The sequence below is a fragment of the Macrobrachium rosenbergii genome, chromosome 51 (genome assembly GCF_040412425.1).
Source record: "Macrobrachium rosenbergii isolate ZJJX-2024 chromosome 51, ASM4041242v1, whole genome shotgun sequence".
NCBI classification, from domain to species: domain Eukaryota; kingdom Metazoa; phylum Arthropoda; class Malacostraca; order Decapoda; family Palaemonidae; genus Macrobrachium; species Macrobrachium rosenbergii.
Genome location: NC_089791.1, coordinates 39,222,098 through 39,238,557, shown reverse-complemented (window position 1 = coordinate 39,238,557; position 16,460 = coordinate 39,222,098). Strand labels below are relative to the sequence as shown.

At 35.4% G+C, this 16,460-nt stretch overlaps 1 pseudogene; it reads left to right on the top strand.

Annotated features, from left to right (window-relative positions):
• LOC136833030 (uncharacterized transmembrane protein DDB_G0289901-like) overlaps nt 1-16,161 on the top strand; it is a 78,600-nt pseudogene extending 62,439 nt beyond the window's left edge.
• The last annotated feature ends 299 nt before the right edge of the window (nt 16,162-16,460 follow it).

The following is a 16,460-nucleotide window of genomic DNA, read 5'->3' as shown; positions in this document are numbered from 1 at the left end:
CTTGAACCTGATTTAAGGAGAACACTTTGGAACTACTGAGGAGTGCCCATGGTCAACATTTTGGAAAACAGAGACTTCAGTCATTCATATGACATTACCTTTATTAATGGGCCATATTTTCAGCATTTAGGATAACTGTAGGTGGAAGAAAGATCCAGCTCACTTTAGATTGGACCATCAAGAGAGTTGATACGAGTTACTGTACTTAAAAATTTCAATGAAGCAGAATTATCTTAGCTTATTTATTCATATGAAAGGAGTACTTTTGGATCTGGTTAGTTTAATTTACTGAAGTCACTGAGCTGTATGAAATGATCCATAAGTCAAGTTCCTTGCATTACAAGCACCAGTAGGGTTCTGTATAAGGCCCTCATTTTATGAAGGTCTTATGGTGGTCAAATTTAATCCTTGCTCACTCTTTACTGAATAAATGTTTTATATTATACTTTCCAAGCTGGTATTAGACAAGCTGTATATGGTTTTTACTCAAGTTCAAATCCCCTTGTTCACGTAGAGATGAAGCTGCTCGTATAACTAGCTTTGAATTCTTGGAAAATTCCATAAATGTCATTTTTTCAATTTGGGGGTTTCAAGAACATTTGGAGGACAGTCAAACCATCGTTATGGAATGTGTAGAGCATGAACATCACAACTTTATACTTGTGTATGGCTCCAGACTTAACCCTGGTAATGGAGTTGGAGTAATTAGCATTGCTTTTAATTGCATCAGAAGATAAGAGGACAGTAATTTTGCAATGATTTTAAGTTTTTGTGATACAAAAACATTGTTGCTATTTGACAAACTATGTAGTTTTAACAAATTTTCATTGGTCTGACATGATAGGATGCACAAGGATACAAGTATGATAATGTTGGGTTCCAACACATGTAGGCATGCCAGGAAATGAAGCCAATAATTTAGCAAAATTAACTACAGCTGAATGACAGTCACAATGTTCAGTACTGGATTTTGATTGTTAGAATGGATTCAGTTAGTCAGTATTTGTTCATATGAACCCATTCATACAGTAAATAGTTTTATTCCATGAGAACAGCTCCCAGTTAAATGAACTGATAGAGCATCAAGTTGAAAGACACCACTGCACATGCCACAGTCCTGCAGGGTGTCCTCTTCTCCTCTTCATTCCTCTGTATGGGTTTACCTTGAGTGGTGGTGCTGCTGTGCTTCCCAGGAGGACCACATGCTTCTGCTCATATTGTGATGTGCCATTCATTTATTAATGTGTTACTGTTAGTACTTGCTTGTTTTTAATTCATTTATTTAGTTTTGGCATGTAATTTTTGTCTAGTTTTTTCATGCATTTGCTATTTTTTATATTGTAATTTTTTTAGCATGGGAGCTTTTTAGATGTACTGCTCTGTTGTTATGGTAGTATTTTTCCCCTTGTTGTGTTACCGTTTTAGAGAAATATGTTTACTTCAATCATTTTACAACATGCAGTACTTGTTTGGGCTCAAAGGGTAAGTCTTGCAGCACCTCCATATTGTCCTTGGATAAGGACCCTTATATGTAGTGTCCTTTGTTTAGGAGCCAGCACTATTCACCTCAGAAGAAAATTATTTGGACTGGACCACAGATCAGTGGTTTCTCTGTGCTCAGAGATGAAAGCATAAATGTTGATCATCCAAAGTTGCCATGCTCACAACCATTAAGACTCTAGTTGTGTTGGACATGGCTTCCACTTCTACAATGCTGCCTCCTCATGGAAAAAAATTAAAAGTAAAAACCTAGAAGTGAGTTTTCATTGCTGTGTTAAATACACAACATCAAAATGGGGTGAATCTTGATGAGGTAATCATGATCCCAATAATTCATAACATCCATAAAATATTGTGATGTTACTGGATGAGTTAATTGCAGACTCCATCTGTGCTGCCTACTATCTTTCCCTGTGTCTGTAACTACTGCCACTTTGGTCTGTGTGATCTCAAATGCCCCAGTGTACTCAACTACTCCCATGTACATGATTGTCCCCCTTCTGTATACAGAATACTACCTCATCCTTGACTGCCTCTGTGTATTCAGTTGCTCTTGTGTACTCAGTTGCTTGTGTACCTGACTGCTCCGATGTACATGATTGCTCATGTGTATTAAGCTACTCCTGTGCTCTCAATTGCTGTAGTGTACTCGCCTTCATACTCTATCGTACTTGCCCTTTCTATTCATCAGACTACCATTAAACTTCTAAGTTGGGACTTGACATTGGTGCTGTGCAGCCTCTGTAGACCACCATATGAGCCCTTGGTAGATGTCTTTTACTGGGTGTGACGCTTGAGACAGTATCCCTAATAGCCATGACCACTTCTAAAATTGTCAATTAGCTCCAGGTGAAGTTTGGCCTTTCATTTGCCCCAGAGTTTGTAGCCAAAACTCAATCTTCTATTCAACATGGCTCATCCTTGGTCTTGTTTGTCATTCTTACCTTGCTTTCCTCTTTCTGTAAAGATAGTCTTCTCTGTTCGGAGAGAGTCAGCAGGATGTATTCTCCAATGGACTATTCCTTCACACAGCATCTTAAAAATCTTTGTTTCAAAGAAAAAATCTTCTATTTCAAAGAATTCAGTATCATATTGACTTCAACAGATTAATTCATGGGCTTATTTGGATGTTTTGTAAGAGGACCTCTTGCAACTCAAGATGATGGCACTCGAGCTTTAGGCCCTTTCATCTTCACTGAATTTAAAATCCAACTAGTAGCCTTGAGCCATCCTCAGAATCGGCACTGTCAGAACATATTTTGCAAGTTTTGATTCAAGTTATGGTACCTGTAACTCTCTTGATGTTTATTTGTTGGCAACAATCATTGTAGTAGTTTATATTTTACTAATTGGAGAGATAAGGGTCAGTTGTTCACATCCTCTGTATGACATTTTTCCTTCATGAATATGGCACACATGGATCTTGTGTTTTCTTGGGCACCTGCTTTTGTGCCTTGTGGTCTGTGAGCATACTATTTTGGGATTTGTCTTCCATTGCAAATCCATTATGTTATGGAAGCTGGAGAGGCAACAGGCTACTTTTCCATGGCTTCTTTGTCAAATTGTGTTAAATTGTGAATCAGGCTGTAATTGATTAATGGTTTGTGTATGAACAAATGATGAACTTACACTCTGCAGGGCCCCCGTTCGAATATCTGGCCGGCCAATGAAGAATTAGAGGAATTTATTTCTGGTGATAGAAATTCATTTCTCGGTATAATGTGGTTCAGATTCCACAATAAACTGTAGGTCCCATTGCTAGGTAACCAATTGGTTCTTAGCCACGTAAAATAAGTCTAATCCTTCGGGCCAGCCCTAGGAGAGCTGTTAATCAGCTCAGTGGTCGGGTTAAACTAAGGTATACTTAACTTTTTTTTAACAATAAAAAGTGTATTTATACAAACCCATTAATCATAAACTTTTAATGACATCATTCTTACCACTCTTTGAGATAGAGGTTATCACAGAGGAATAACAAGGACTCCCTGCAAGATAGTGGAGAGTGTGGTGTGAACTTGTGCATGGGGTTTTTCCCCTTTTCAAGAAATATCAAGTTAGGTGTGGCAGGGAGCTATTAGCACAAAATAAGGCAATTTATAATACATTGTTTTATAGAAAAACATTTTTTATTGTAAAAACTTTACATTTTTATAATAATGTACCTGTACAGTACTCAAAAAGGGAGAAGTAAGTGTTATTGCTATGTGCAGTTAGTTCTCAATTTGCATAATCCTATCTACTATGTAGGTCTATACAGTACTGTACTTTCATAGCAGATGCATGACTTGGTAGCTTCTGTTGCTACCAGCAGCTTCTCTGAAATGTTTGCTTTCAGTTTTTCTCAGTATGATTGCTTTATTAGTTGTGTACATTAAATCATCTGATAGCTGCAGAAAATGGTGACAGAGAATGGATAAATATTTGCTATTTCTCTATCATTTATTTACCATAAGAATGGTGATGAGTGGTAATGATATAAAGATGTAATGAAATCTTAAAGTGAGCAGATAGTGAATACATGTTTGCCATCAGATGATGAGGAAAGCTCTTATGATAAAGCTGCCAGATGCCATGCTGCATAATGAAGTTCACAATTACGTAAGATAAGCTTGGACATTAATGCCTATCCAAATTTAAATCACAGATGTGAAGTTCTCTATTTTTATGAGGTCTTGACAAAACAAGAATTGTCAGTTTCTTGAAACTCATAAGGTTGGCCAGATGAATATATTTATGAATGAGGGAAGAAAGTGCAGCAGGAAAGTTGTAGATGAAGAAAGAAGAAACAAATGAAGAGAGTTAGAGATACCAAGCAACAACAGAGATTGTACAAATGCTATAAGGAATTTTAAACTGCAAATGTCATCTTTAAAAATTAAATTTTTATCACTAAGATCCATTAAAATTCTTTGAGACTGCTGGCTAGAATTATTTGGAACTTCACTTATAAAGCTTCCGTGAATTAAACTGGTTTAGGATATGGAGAATATCAAAGTCTCTAGTGGGACTACAGGCAGAAATGCTTATTGGCATATTGCAGGGCACAATTTTTGTAGGCACACACATTGTTTTTGTCCAAAGTTTTTTTTTATTGGTGTGTTGAATGATTCCCGTTTTCACTTTGTTAGCTTACTATTATTTTTTGTTACTAGTACGTGCTTCCCTACTTGTCTACACCAAAATTTAGCAAACCAGGCAAATATATTTCTTAGCGAATAATCACTACAAAATTTTTAAAAAATAAACATGAAAGTACACCAGAGAAACCATCTAGTAATCTTCTGTATCTGTATTAATACATCCAAGACCATAGGTGATAATGGAAATTTCTATACCTTGTCAATACATTTACACTAAATATGCCTATAAACAACAAGCCATTCTTTAGTCTGCTTATAAACAACACATAATGCACTGTGTGGTACCGTACATAAAATAAGACCCGAGCTGTGGATTAAACTTAATATAAAATGTATAAAAAAATTAACATTTAAATTCACTGGAAAAAATTTTTCTTTATAAAGAATAACCCAGAGAGATAACGAGAAAGGCAAGCAAATGCACAGCAACATGATGCATGTGTATTTGTATACATATGCACACATACATGTGCATATCCTCATGCTAATTTTATATTGAACAAGTAGCTACCAATTTGCCCTGTGTTTGGTATCTCCACATTAAAAATCTAAAACAAATTTCATAGAAATCTGTGTGTATATGTGCAGGGGTTTTTAAAGATGTATTGCAGAAGTTTTGTTATTTATATTGCATAGTATATAGAACTTTATGAAATCTTTACAATATTTGAAGCACATTATAAACTACTAGAGCTCAGACTATCATAAATCATTGTTTGAATCCTTTGGTATATTTTGGATGTAATGCACTATATTTGCTGAGTAACATGGTTATATTTATTACATTCTCATTAAGGGATACTAAGAAACAAAGTTACAAATGCTGAGTTCTCTTAAGGTATGAAAATCAACCCATGAGAGAGAGAGAGAGAGAGAGAGAGAGAGAGAGAGAGAGAGAGAGAGAGAGAGAGAGAGAGAGAGAGATTTACAAATACTACACTGTTTCCAATTGGTTACAAATGAACGAGCAGCAAACAAGATCTGAATGCTATCTAATCATTTTATTGTACTGTATCTTGGACTCACGTGGACATGCAATACCAAATGCCTCCAAGCTCTAGTTAAGAGATTGTGACTGGGCAGAAAGTGAACAAGAACTAAATGCAATACCTAGTCTTTTATTTATGTCAGACAGACAGACAATCTCTTAAAGTAATTTTGCACCTCTATAAGCAATTCCAGTTATATTATTTCTTTCTCTCTCTCTCTCTCTCTGTGCTGTGCATGGTTATTTTATTACAAGTTAATATCCTTTAATAAAATGTGATTAATATAAGTACTGTACGTTTATCAGTAAACATATTGCATTACCTGTTTACTCAAGGTTTCATCCAGTGATGTACTATACCATGTAAATACACAGCAAGTGCTTACCGTAGTTTACCTCAACATGATGCATTATGTACATATACACACAGACCTAACTTGGTTATGTAGACATGCACACAGACTGAGACAATGATGGGCAAGAAAAGTTCTGATGTAACATGGCTGGACTAAGCAGTTATAAAATAAATGAAGTGAAAAATGGTGAAAGTCAAAGCAGATGAAGGTCTGCCCAACTCTCTCCACTCAGTCGTCCCAGCCCACCCACCCTGTAAGTGCTTACCCTGACCTATCCCCCCACAGTACTCAGCCACTCGAAAGCAATAAATCCCAAAATAAATCCAGCAAACCACATCCACTGCTCCGGAGACCAATTATGACACTCGATACAAGTACAGGCAGCCCCCTGTTATCGGCGGAGGTTCTGTTCCGATGGCGTGACGATAAGCGAAAATCACTGATAATCAAAAATCCGTGATTTTTGGTTATCAGACCCTCTGTTAGGTATGTACGGGCGCATATTGGCGCCAAAAATCGCTAATTTTTGTTGCTAGACAAGCACCGAACAACCCGATCACTGATAACCGAGCCCGCCGATAACTGGGGACTGCCTGTATTGGTAATGGAGCACACGTTTGCATCATCTAGAGCAAATGGTGTGCAGGTCAGCTTCAGTGGATGAAAGGAAGTAATTGCAATGTCGCTTCCCTACACCAGGGCATAGACAGGGTAAAGGCTTGGATCTGCATTGCAAGTACAGTACCAAGAAAACAAGAACAGAGATACCAGTGTATCAGTATAACAAAGCACAACACAACAGGGAAAAACTGTGATGAAGTGCAGAGAACAGCCAGCAAACATCGGGCAGAGGAAGGCGATGAAATGCGTCCGCTCTGAATGAAGGCTATAAGTTAAGTGTTTGCACAACTCAGGGAAGGGAGGTGGTAAGGGTACCTCTTGCCCCTCCCACTGGTAGTTCAACTACCATACAACTTTGTTGTGTAGAATAGCTGCACCAGCTCGCGCTGAAGGTAATTCCTATGTAAAGACCTCAGATTTGTATGTTAGGAAAAATACAAATTACTTTCAGAATTTGTCATTTTTTATATACGAGTATATTCCACATTGTTTGAATTACTGTAGTTTTACTCCATATTACCTACATTGGGGTCACATAAACTTTGTACCTTCATTTTTTTATATTAGTCTTCTCTTTAATGTTATTTGTGATCATTTCACCTTTTAAATTAGTCTTCTCTTTTATGTTATCTGTGATCATTTCAGGTGGGCTGGTTTAGATGGGTTCATAAGTGAAGGTGAGAGTGAGGAAGGTGGAAATGTGTCGCCTATCAATTTGCCACAGTACCGCCGTCACTCAACAGATATCACACACCTGTCATTCAACTCTACGTCTCCTCTCATAGCAAAAACCAAGAGTTCAGATAATATAACAGTAGTAAGTACTTGAATTCTGTAATAAGAAATTCATTCTGTTTTTCAAAGGAAACTTTCAGTGTTTTGTTTTGGTAGTTTATTTTTTATGAGTGGTAGTCAGAATCTCATGAGAACCCTTTTATTACAATAAAATCCTGATACAGTAGTTTAGTCCTTTGGATAAAATCACCTTTGTTAGGGAATTGGACCTGTGACTAGATTGACTGTACTAACCAAATGTAAGTTTGAAATTGTAGTGATCCTGTGCAGGGATGCAACTTGAGCCAGTTTCCTGAAAAATCCATTGTGCCTGTGCAGTCAAGACAGTTAGTTAATTGACTTGCGTGTGTGTTGCAGCCAAGATGGCAGAAAGTATGGGGTCAGCAACCTTATCCTAAAGATTTGCTGAGTAATGGAAGGTTAACACTTTCTGCAGCCATGTCTCTAGGGGAAAAGGCATATGTGAAAAGAGGTCAAATGTAGATACAAATAACAAAACAGCAGTACCTAAACTTTTTTTCGTCATTATCCTTCTTCAGTACTAAGTTATTGTTAATTTTAGTACATTTATGTTAGTTCATCTAGAAGAGATGCTATTAATACAGCCACACTGACATCTGTGAATCAGAGGCACCAGTTTAGGGCAAGGTAGTACCAAGGATTGTAGGAGGAAGACAAACCTTGCAGTTTAGTTGCAGACACACTGTGGAAACTGGTCCTTCCTGCAGAGAGATCACTTACTTTTTTGTATGTAGAGAATTATGGAAGTTTTCAGAACTCCTAGGGTAGATTTATTTATGATAATTTACTGTCTTGGGGTCCAGTAGTTTGAGGCATGTGCTTGTTCTTGTGTTTCCCCTCTAACTGTGCTGATCATCAAGCTAGGTCATATCATCCAAATGACAAATGTAACCTAAGTTGGCCCATTGTGGCTCCAATACAAGTAGTTGTGCCTAACTAGTGTTTATCCTGATGAATCTGTTATGGAACTTTCAACATAGTCTAAGCTCCTTTGACAAGTCTCACGTATATTGGTTTTAATAAAAAAAAAATCTTGGTTCTGTACACATGTGAGCAGAAGTTTTCTATTAATACTGCCAGGAGATGCATGCAGAGCCTCTAGACCCATTGGTGGATTTTTACCAGATGAAGTAGTGTTTCTTTTGTGGTAGCTGTCATCGAAGATCTCATCCTAGCTAATATCTGCATTTTCATATAAAGGAAGGGTTTTCCATTTCTGCTTTCAAGAGGCACAAATTAGCACTCTAAGGTGCTATTCATCAAAGGATTTCTAAGGTGCTATTCATCAAAGGATTTTACCTCATGAAGTCTTAGGATCTCTTTCAGAACTCTGAGTGTAAGAGACTTCACCTTACAGGTAGACTTCTCACCCTGTTTCTGCAGAGCTTTTTAAGGGAGCCCTTTGAACCCATAGACAGGCCTTCCTTTACTACCTTACACTAAGGATAGCCATCCTGTTGCATTTACGCCATCCAGATGTGAGTGACTCATGCTGGGAATTGGATGATGCAACCCATATAAAGTTAAAACTCAGATAATGCAATTTCTTGCTGAGCAACAAGGACAAGAAGTCCCCCCTGTATCCTGATTTTCTTAGGTTCTAGTTTAGGTTGCTTGACATCTTTTAAGTTATGTTTTCTTTAAAAGACTGGAACATTTTGGGGTTATTTCAGCTGCCACCTTTGATTGCCATATTTTGGGTGATAACTGTAAAATCAATGTTGTGAAACTTCGGGCTGTGCTCCAGCTTCTGTACCATGGCCTTCCCCATTCATGGATTTTGTTTCCTTGCTCAGGGGTACTCAGATGCATACTTATTATGTCCAGTTATTTAATTATTTATTTATTTTCAGTTTTACCTATTATTGTTTATTTTTACAGCATACCAGAATTTGTATTGTTCATGTATTAAGTGTTCTATCCTTTTACAAGTGTGAACATTCTCTGTTATTGAATCTTACAATGAAAGTTCATGCTCTTTTTCACATGTCCCATAAGAATGTTGGCTCATTATGGATTATAGTAATAAAACATCATATTGGAAAGAAATTTTAAACCCTCTTACTCTGCCTTTGCATAGAATCAGGAAGTGAGGTGTTTAGGATTGTGGCAGTAATAAAGACTATTAAGAAACCTTGTCAGTGCTATGGTATACAATGTACGAGAGTATTTTAGGACTGGGATATAACTGGAATCCTGTATTTTCTTTCAGGGGAATGAATTATCAGGGAAGTGCAGCTGTGCAGAAGGTAATCTGCAGCGACTTCTTCTCCTAAATTCCATCCTCCCGGCGCCGGCGCCACCTACACCCACTTCTCAGTACTCACTCTTTAGTTCTACTTAGCCAAGTTCCCCAAATTTCCCACTTTATAGAATTAAGTATTTTATTGAAATGCACTGTAAACGTGTAGCAGTTGCTTCTTTAATTTGTGACAGGAAATGAAAATAGTTTTGCATATGATAAGTAATAACACTTAGTTTCTGAAACAAAAACACAAAGAAAAGAAAAAACTCACTTTATGTGTTTGTTGTGTCTGGAACATAGCAATGACTTTATGGATTATGTATATGTAAATTATTCTTGGGAGGCTCTGGCTCATTGTACATAGAAAGTTTAACTGTATAACATTGGTGTACATAGTTTTTCAGATAGATTTCTTACAGTATTGTATATATACTCTGGAGAGTTTATCTCACAATGAATTAATGTCTGTTAACTGTTAAAACTTTATTAAAGAATTTCTGTAAATATTGGAGGTAAAAACCTTAAAAATATTTTTTGTCTTTGGTGTTGTATATGAAATTTTCGAACTGCAAGGATAACTGTCATTAGTTACTGTGTTAATATCAATAATAAGAGTTACAGAAGCAGCTTTATGTAGTACTGTACAACTGTATATACAACTCTACATGAATGACATCTCATTTGTGACTTGGAATACACCTGGATGTACAAAACAACAGTTATGACAGATGTGATTTTGCCTTTTAATATTTAAAAAAAAGAGGCCATGTAGAATAACTGCAACATTTTTTGAGCTTTTAATTTGTTGTTTTTGGTAATTTTGTATGTTAGATACAGTGCAGTTTTTAAAGTGAGACATAATTGTGAAATGTAAAGCTGCATTTTTTACTATGAAAATACTAATTATAGCTCTCTTTGATTATTAATGTTCATTGTGGCTGAATGTAAAGGAGTTTGAATAGGTTGTAATGTGAATTGTTTTAACAGTGACAAGGGGTCATGGGGGTATTATTCTTAAAGGGTGATTTTTTAATGTTTAAATGACATGAAGGATACTTTGTAGTCATTTTTTTACTATTTATATACCCTGTTACTGTGAAAGACTTAAGGGTTGAAGGCAGATCCTGCAACATTTATTCAATACCAGTTTCCATTTTTATGATTAATATGCTATCTGTCAAGAAAACTTGGGCAACTATTTATAAGCTTTGGTAATATTATTTCTTTATTATTATTTGTAAAAAAATTATCGAAACAATTCACTTCGAGACTTGTATGGATGGCCGTATGGATTTGTTTTGAAGTGAAGGCTGAAAGCTGGAGCAAGACAGAGACAAAGAGGTTGGGCATCCAAGTGGCAAGAGATCAAAGGGAATGGTCAAAACATAAAACACAAAAGCCAGTGCAGCTAGGAGCTATAAAGAACTAGTATTGTCTACAGTGTGCCATGAAAGACATACAATTGTACTTGGCACTGCCTATAGGGAATCTTTAGTTTTGGTTTGCTACAGCCATAAAGCATGTAATGAAGTTAATACCATGACATGACATATATTGAATCATCACATACATGAGTTTCATTTTCATTTCTGTGAGACATACTTTCTAAAGTGAAGTAATCATGTCTCATATACACTCATGAACAAGCTAAATTTTTCTTAAATTTCATTTCACTGAATACCTTTTTTTGCCTTGTACTGTGTAAGATAAAGAAAAGTAATTTTTAAGATTTAATTTCAGAGATGACTTAAAGTACTGTATTTGAAGTTTGATTGAATTTTTTGTTTTGGTGAAAACAGTACTGTATGTTGTTTCACTGTAATTTTTTTGAAGGTTTAAGAGTACATTGTAACATGAATTTTTTAGCTAGAGTTGGGTTTTGAGATAAACCCTGATTGTGGTCTTCAGGTAGGCTTGACAAAATAGGATTTGGATGGAGACTACAAAATCATTACTCCAAAACTAACTAAATATTTATATACTGAATTATTTTTATGGATTAGTGAATAGAATTATAAATAGGTACGTTGTTCACTTGACCTAGAATACATTTATTTCATTGATAACTTGAGAATGGATGTTTTCAAGAACTTATACATCATATTGTGGGGAGACTTACCTCTCCAATGCTATTATATTGAATGTGTCTGTAAAGGTACATAATTTACAAGATCAGCAGGTCACTTAATTCAACTTGAAATTTGGACAACTGCTTTTCAAGGGCCAAAAACTTGATTTTATGTACATATACAAGTATATTTCTACTTATAAGTTTACCATCAAATCAAGAATTACTCTGTTTTTCCAGTGCACCAGCCTGAGAATTAACATACAGTGAACCTTCAAATTTTGTGAAGGAACTTAAACCTAAATGGGTTAATTGGACAAACCTCTATTACTGCAAGTACCATATCAGCAGATAATATTCATATCTTTTTTATGGAACAACACTGGATTTTTTCATTTAGCATGGCTGCTCTCATTGCTGTACTGGCAGATGAGGAGCTGTGCACCATTATTGCAGTGTGTTGTTTTTCAAAATTATTAAATTATTATCTGTAAGCTTTAAAGTTTTACACCTAGCATCCAAAGTGTAATGCAATCATGTGAAATGACAGTGCCACATAAGCTCTTATGAGTCAGTCAGGGTTTCCATTTGGTCTTTTGATTCCACAATAAATATACCAGTGCACCCAGAAACTTTATATATCTCAGGAAAGTTAACATCCTTAATCCATCAGCTACTGATGTAATGGTTTCACCACCAGCCACCCAAATAAACATAACTTGAAATCACAATCCTAGTAGCTTTAAACTTTAGGGGAAGCCTGTTTTGGGACAGATCTCAAAGATTTTTCATTGAGAACATGAAACCACAAACAGAACTGGCAGCTTAAGTGTATAAATGCCATTATTAATTTTCAAAGCCAAAGAACTACAAAATCCAGTCATTTTAAAATTGGTGGGAGACTTGCAAATGTATTTCTACCAGTTTGGAATTTGCACAGTACAGTATTCCTGTAAACGTCTTAAGCCATACTACTCTCATGCTATGTTGTGGGTGGCAAAAGTTCGGCACGTAAGGTGATTGAGGATTTTGTTTGAGTATGAGTACTAGTTTTGATAGTATTCATGCAGGAAAAAATTATCATTACAGTAATATGCAAATGTAGCTAACTCATTAAGCCTTGGGTTTTTTCCATATAATTTCTCTTCCAAGTACAAATAGAAATTAACCTGCAAGTAACTGTGCTCATTTATACTAGTAGTTTCATGCTGTATGTAGTCATCACAGGGTGTAAAAATTTAACATTGTAAATTTGAACAAAGTGAGTATAGTATATCATAAAAATTAATTTAATTTAATTTTGCGATAATGATTTCAAACGCCTATTACTGGATTTTATTAGATGAGACCGTCTACGCTAATAGTTTACTCACTTTGTCATGGCGGGAAAAGATTATTCATTATTTAGCATTGCATGAGGGGCAGAAATTTAGACTAGGCGACGAATAGCAGTGTGTATGAATTAAGGGAGAAAGTTGGTATACTTAATGTTATATATTTTGCTGGGTTAGTCTTTTTGTTAGTCCTGTCTAAAGCTTCCTTGTAGGACATATTGTCTTTATCTTGAGTATCAAATGTAGTGTGATACATTCTTATGTTGCTAACTTATACTGTATCTCTGTACATCCTGTTTATATTTGTTTGTCAGGTACTGATGCTGCTGTAGTATTTATCCTGTGTATACCTCTTACCTCTGCCCTATACCCATAATGCAGGAGTAATGAATGGGAAGAAATTATGATCTCATTGGCAGGTATGTAGCTCCATCAGGAGGCTTAACTTGACATCTGAGAGGTGGGGGGCATTACACTTGATTTTTTGTTGTTGCAGAATAAAAAGCACTGTACCAGATTTCATCAGAGGTTCCTTCATCTACAGGTATTTGAGGAACCATTTAAGCTATGGGGAATGCTGTTCATGTGACTATATGCAGCAGCAGTCAATTTTCATCTCAGTATGTAATGTTTTTTACCTGCAGTAGACTGGAAGGCTGTGCATTTTCTATCTCCAGATTAATGAAAATGTTGATTGGCAGTCTTACCTTTCAGAGAGGTTTATGCACTGTTGTGAGAGCACTAATGCTGAAGAACAAATGTTAGTGAATCCCTTTTGTATGGAAATTTTATGTCAAAATACAAATCCAAGACCTAATGGCAATGTTTCAGCTTCACTTACAGTCTCAGGACAAGAAACAGTAGATCTAAGTATTCCTGATTTCTGATATTTGTTGGCCTATCATACTGAATGATATAAAAGAATATGGTTTCCTTCAGTCTGCAAGAACATATTACAAAAGCTTACAAGTTGGGTTCAGAGCACAATTATGTTCTTAGAAATATTTTAGTTTTCAGATTAAAAACAGGTTAGTTTCAAGCACGTCTTCTGTTTAAGATTTTTTAAGGTGATTGGTGGGGAATTTTGTCTGTTTTCCTGTGTTTTATCTGACAAAAATAGATTACTGGATAACTCTGATGGATTCTGTGGTAGATCATCTACATATACTGTAGTTTACAGACACTACATCTCTCAACGTTTCTTGATGAGCTAACTTCCAGAACTGGTCCCTAAGAGGTGCAGTGAGTGCTTATGGCTGTGGCTGCTTAATCAAAGTCTTGATCAGAGATACTGTAATTCTGAACTCTTATTCAAGAGCAATATTAGTAATAAACTTAGTGGTGACCAAGAATTAATCTTTAGTGTCTGTAGATAAAAATAAAGCTTACAGATAACAAGAGCAACTTGACAGTTATGTAATAGTTGTTGAATGATGAACTTGTGAGTTACTCTCTTCTCTCCTAAGGAACTATTTAGCTTTTCATATAATAATAACTTTGTTTTTCATGTGAATGCAGACAGAAAAATTAGAGTCTTGTTTCATAGACAGAAACTTATTATTTCACACTTAGTAGGATCCTTTAAGCCCAACTGTTTGATTCAATTTTATTGTTTATATGCATAGAGCAAAGTGATAACAAGATACAGTACATGAGACAGGGATGGTCACTAATAGGGAAGGTCTTGCTTGCCATCTAACTACTGTATGTTTCTGTCTGACATACAGCTATTGATATTTTTGTCAGGAATGACAGTAAAGAATTCACAATAAACTACCAAATGGGTTGCCTCTGAAAACAAAAAAGTGTAAATTTTATTCAGATTGTGTCAAGTATATTTTTTCTTATTACGATTTATTGTCGATATTGAAGTTGAACTGTGAAAGTTAATTCCATTTTTCAAAAGCATTATTTTTGTGCTGGCTTTGCTTACAGTTTTACTACTCTTTCAAATGCATGTTTCCCAAAGATCGTGGTTCATATTTTGTGGAAAAAAAGAATGTATTTTGTATGTATAAGATTTCTATCAGATATTCAGTTACTTGGTTGGCCTCAGTCTCAGGACCTGGTACAAACTTGGTCTCTTACCTTTACGTATTATCTTTTAGATTTGGTGGTATCTATTTCCATTGTAATTTTATAATTTCAAAAAGATTTGTCACGTTGTCTATCATAGGGCTGGCTAGAAGCATTTATTAACTGAGCACAACCCCACAGAAGTTGGACAGCTCTGTGGTAAGAGACCCAAGGGAATAAATTAAAATTAAAAGTAAAAAGGAATACAACCAGAGATTAAGAGGCACTGCAAAGAATCCACAATGCTGTACTGTTAGTGGCTGTTCCCAAAGATAGAGGATGAGTTGGATGCTTTATGAATTTAGTCTTTTGATGATTAACAAGTTTTGTAATGTACTACTGTATATTTTTCAAAAAGTTCCTGCTGGTCAGCATGCATAGTACTCTACACCAGGTTATTAGTGGTCATAATAATAATCCTGTAATGTTTATTATGATGATTAGCATTTTTTATCATTAATCAAATTTAGTCTCTCCCAAATGTTCAATGAACTACAGATGTTTAAATAAGGCAAATACTTCTGAGTAGATACACTGTATAGAAAGATTAAGAAAAAATATGCAGGGACTAGATTGAATGTTAAGAAAAAATTGGCAGGTCCTGTATTAGAGATAGTTTAGGGATTTATTACAGTGAACCCATTATGGCTTTTAATATCCAAAAAGAAAATACAGTTTCCTTCCTTTTTCATTTATGCAGCTTTACTGAATTTTGCATAAGGTGACCAGGAACCTAAGAACTTTGATGTGATGAAATTGAGGAATGTGGTGTAAGATATATTTAGTGTGGAAGTGCAAATTGTAAATTTGCTTTCCTGTATTTAGTAAGCACTGGCATTGCTTGGGATTGCCAAATATTTTTATGACTTGATATAGTACAGTACTGTATAATAAATTGATAAATTCAATGTATATAAAAGTCTGATTTTAGATTAAGTGAGATTGTTTGTGTCATTACCGAGTCGAAAGTTTTTTCTTGTAGTTTTTGTATTTGTTAAAAATATAAACACTGAATCATTTTTTCTTTGCAAGTTTGACAGTAGGTTCTGCTATGAAAACAAGTCTCCATTAGATGTGAGAAGGTTTCTTTTTAAAGAATACTTAAGGTGCTAGCTGTGATAGATGACAGCAAATTTTTTGTATATTGCTGAAAGTCACAGATAATTATTTCATCTGTGTAAGAGAAAGTGGCTAAAATTTTTGGTGAAAGCAAGTTCCAGTTTTTTTATTTTAAAAATTATTGTCAATGGGAAACATGGAAATACTGTAAAGCAACTGGATTTTAGAATATTACCTGCCATTAGATAAAAATGGAT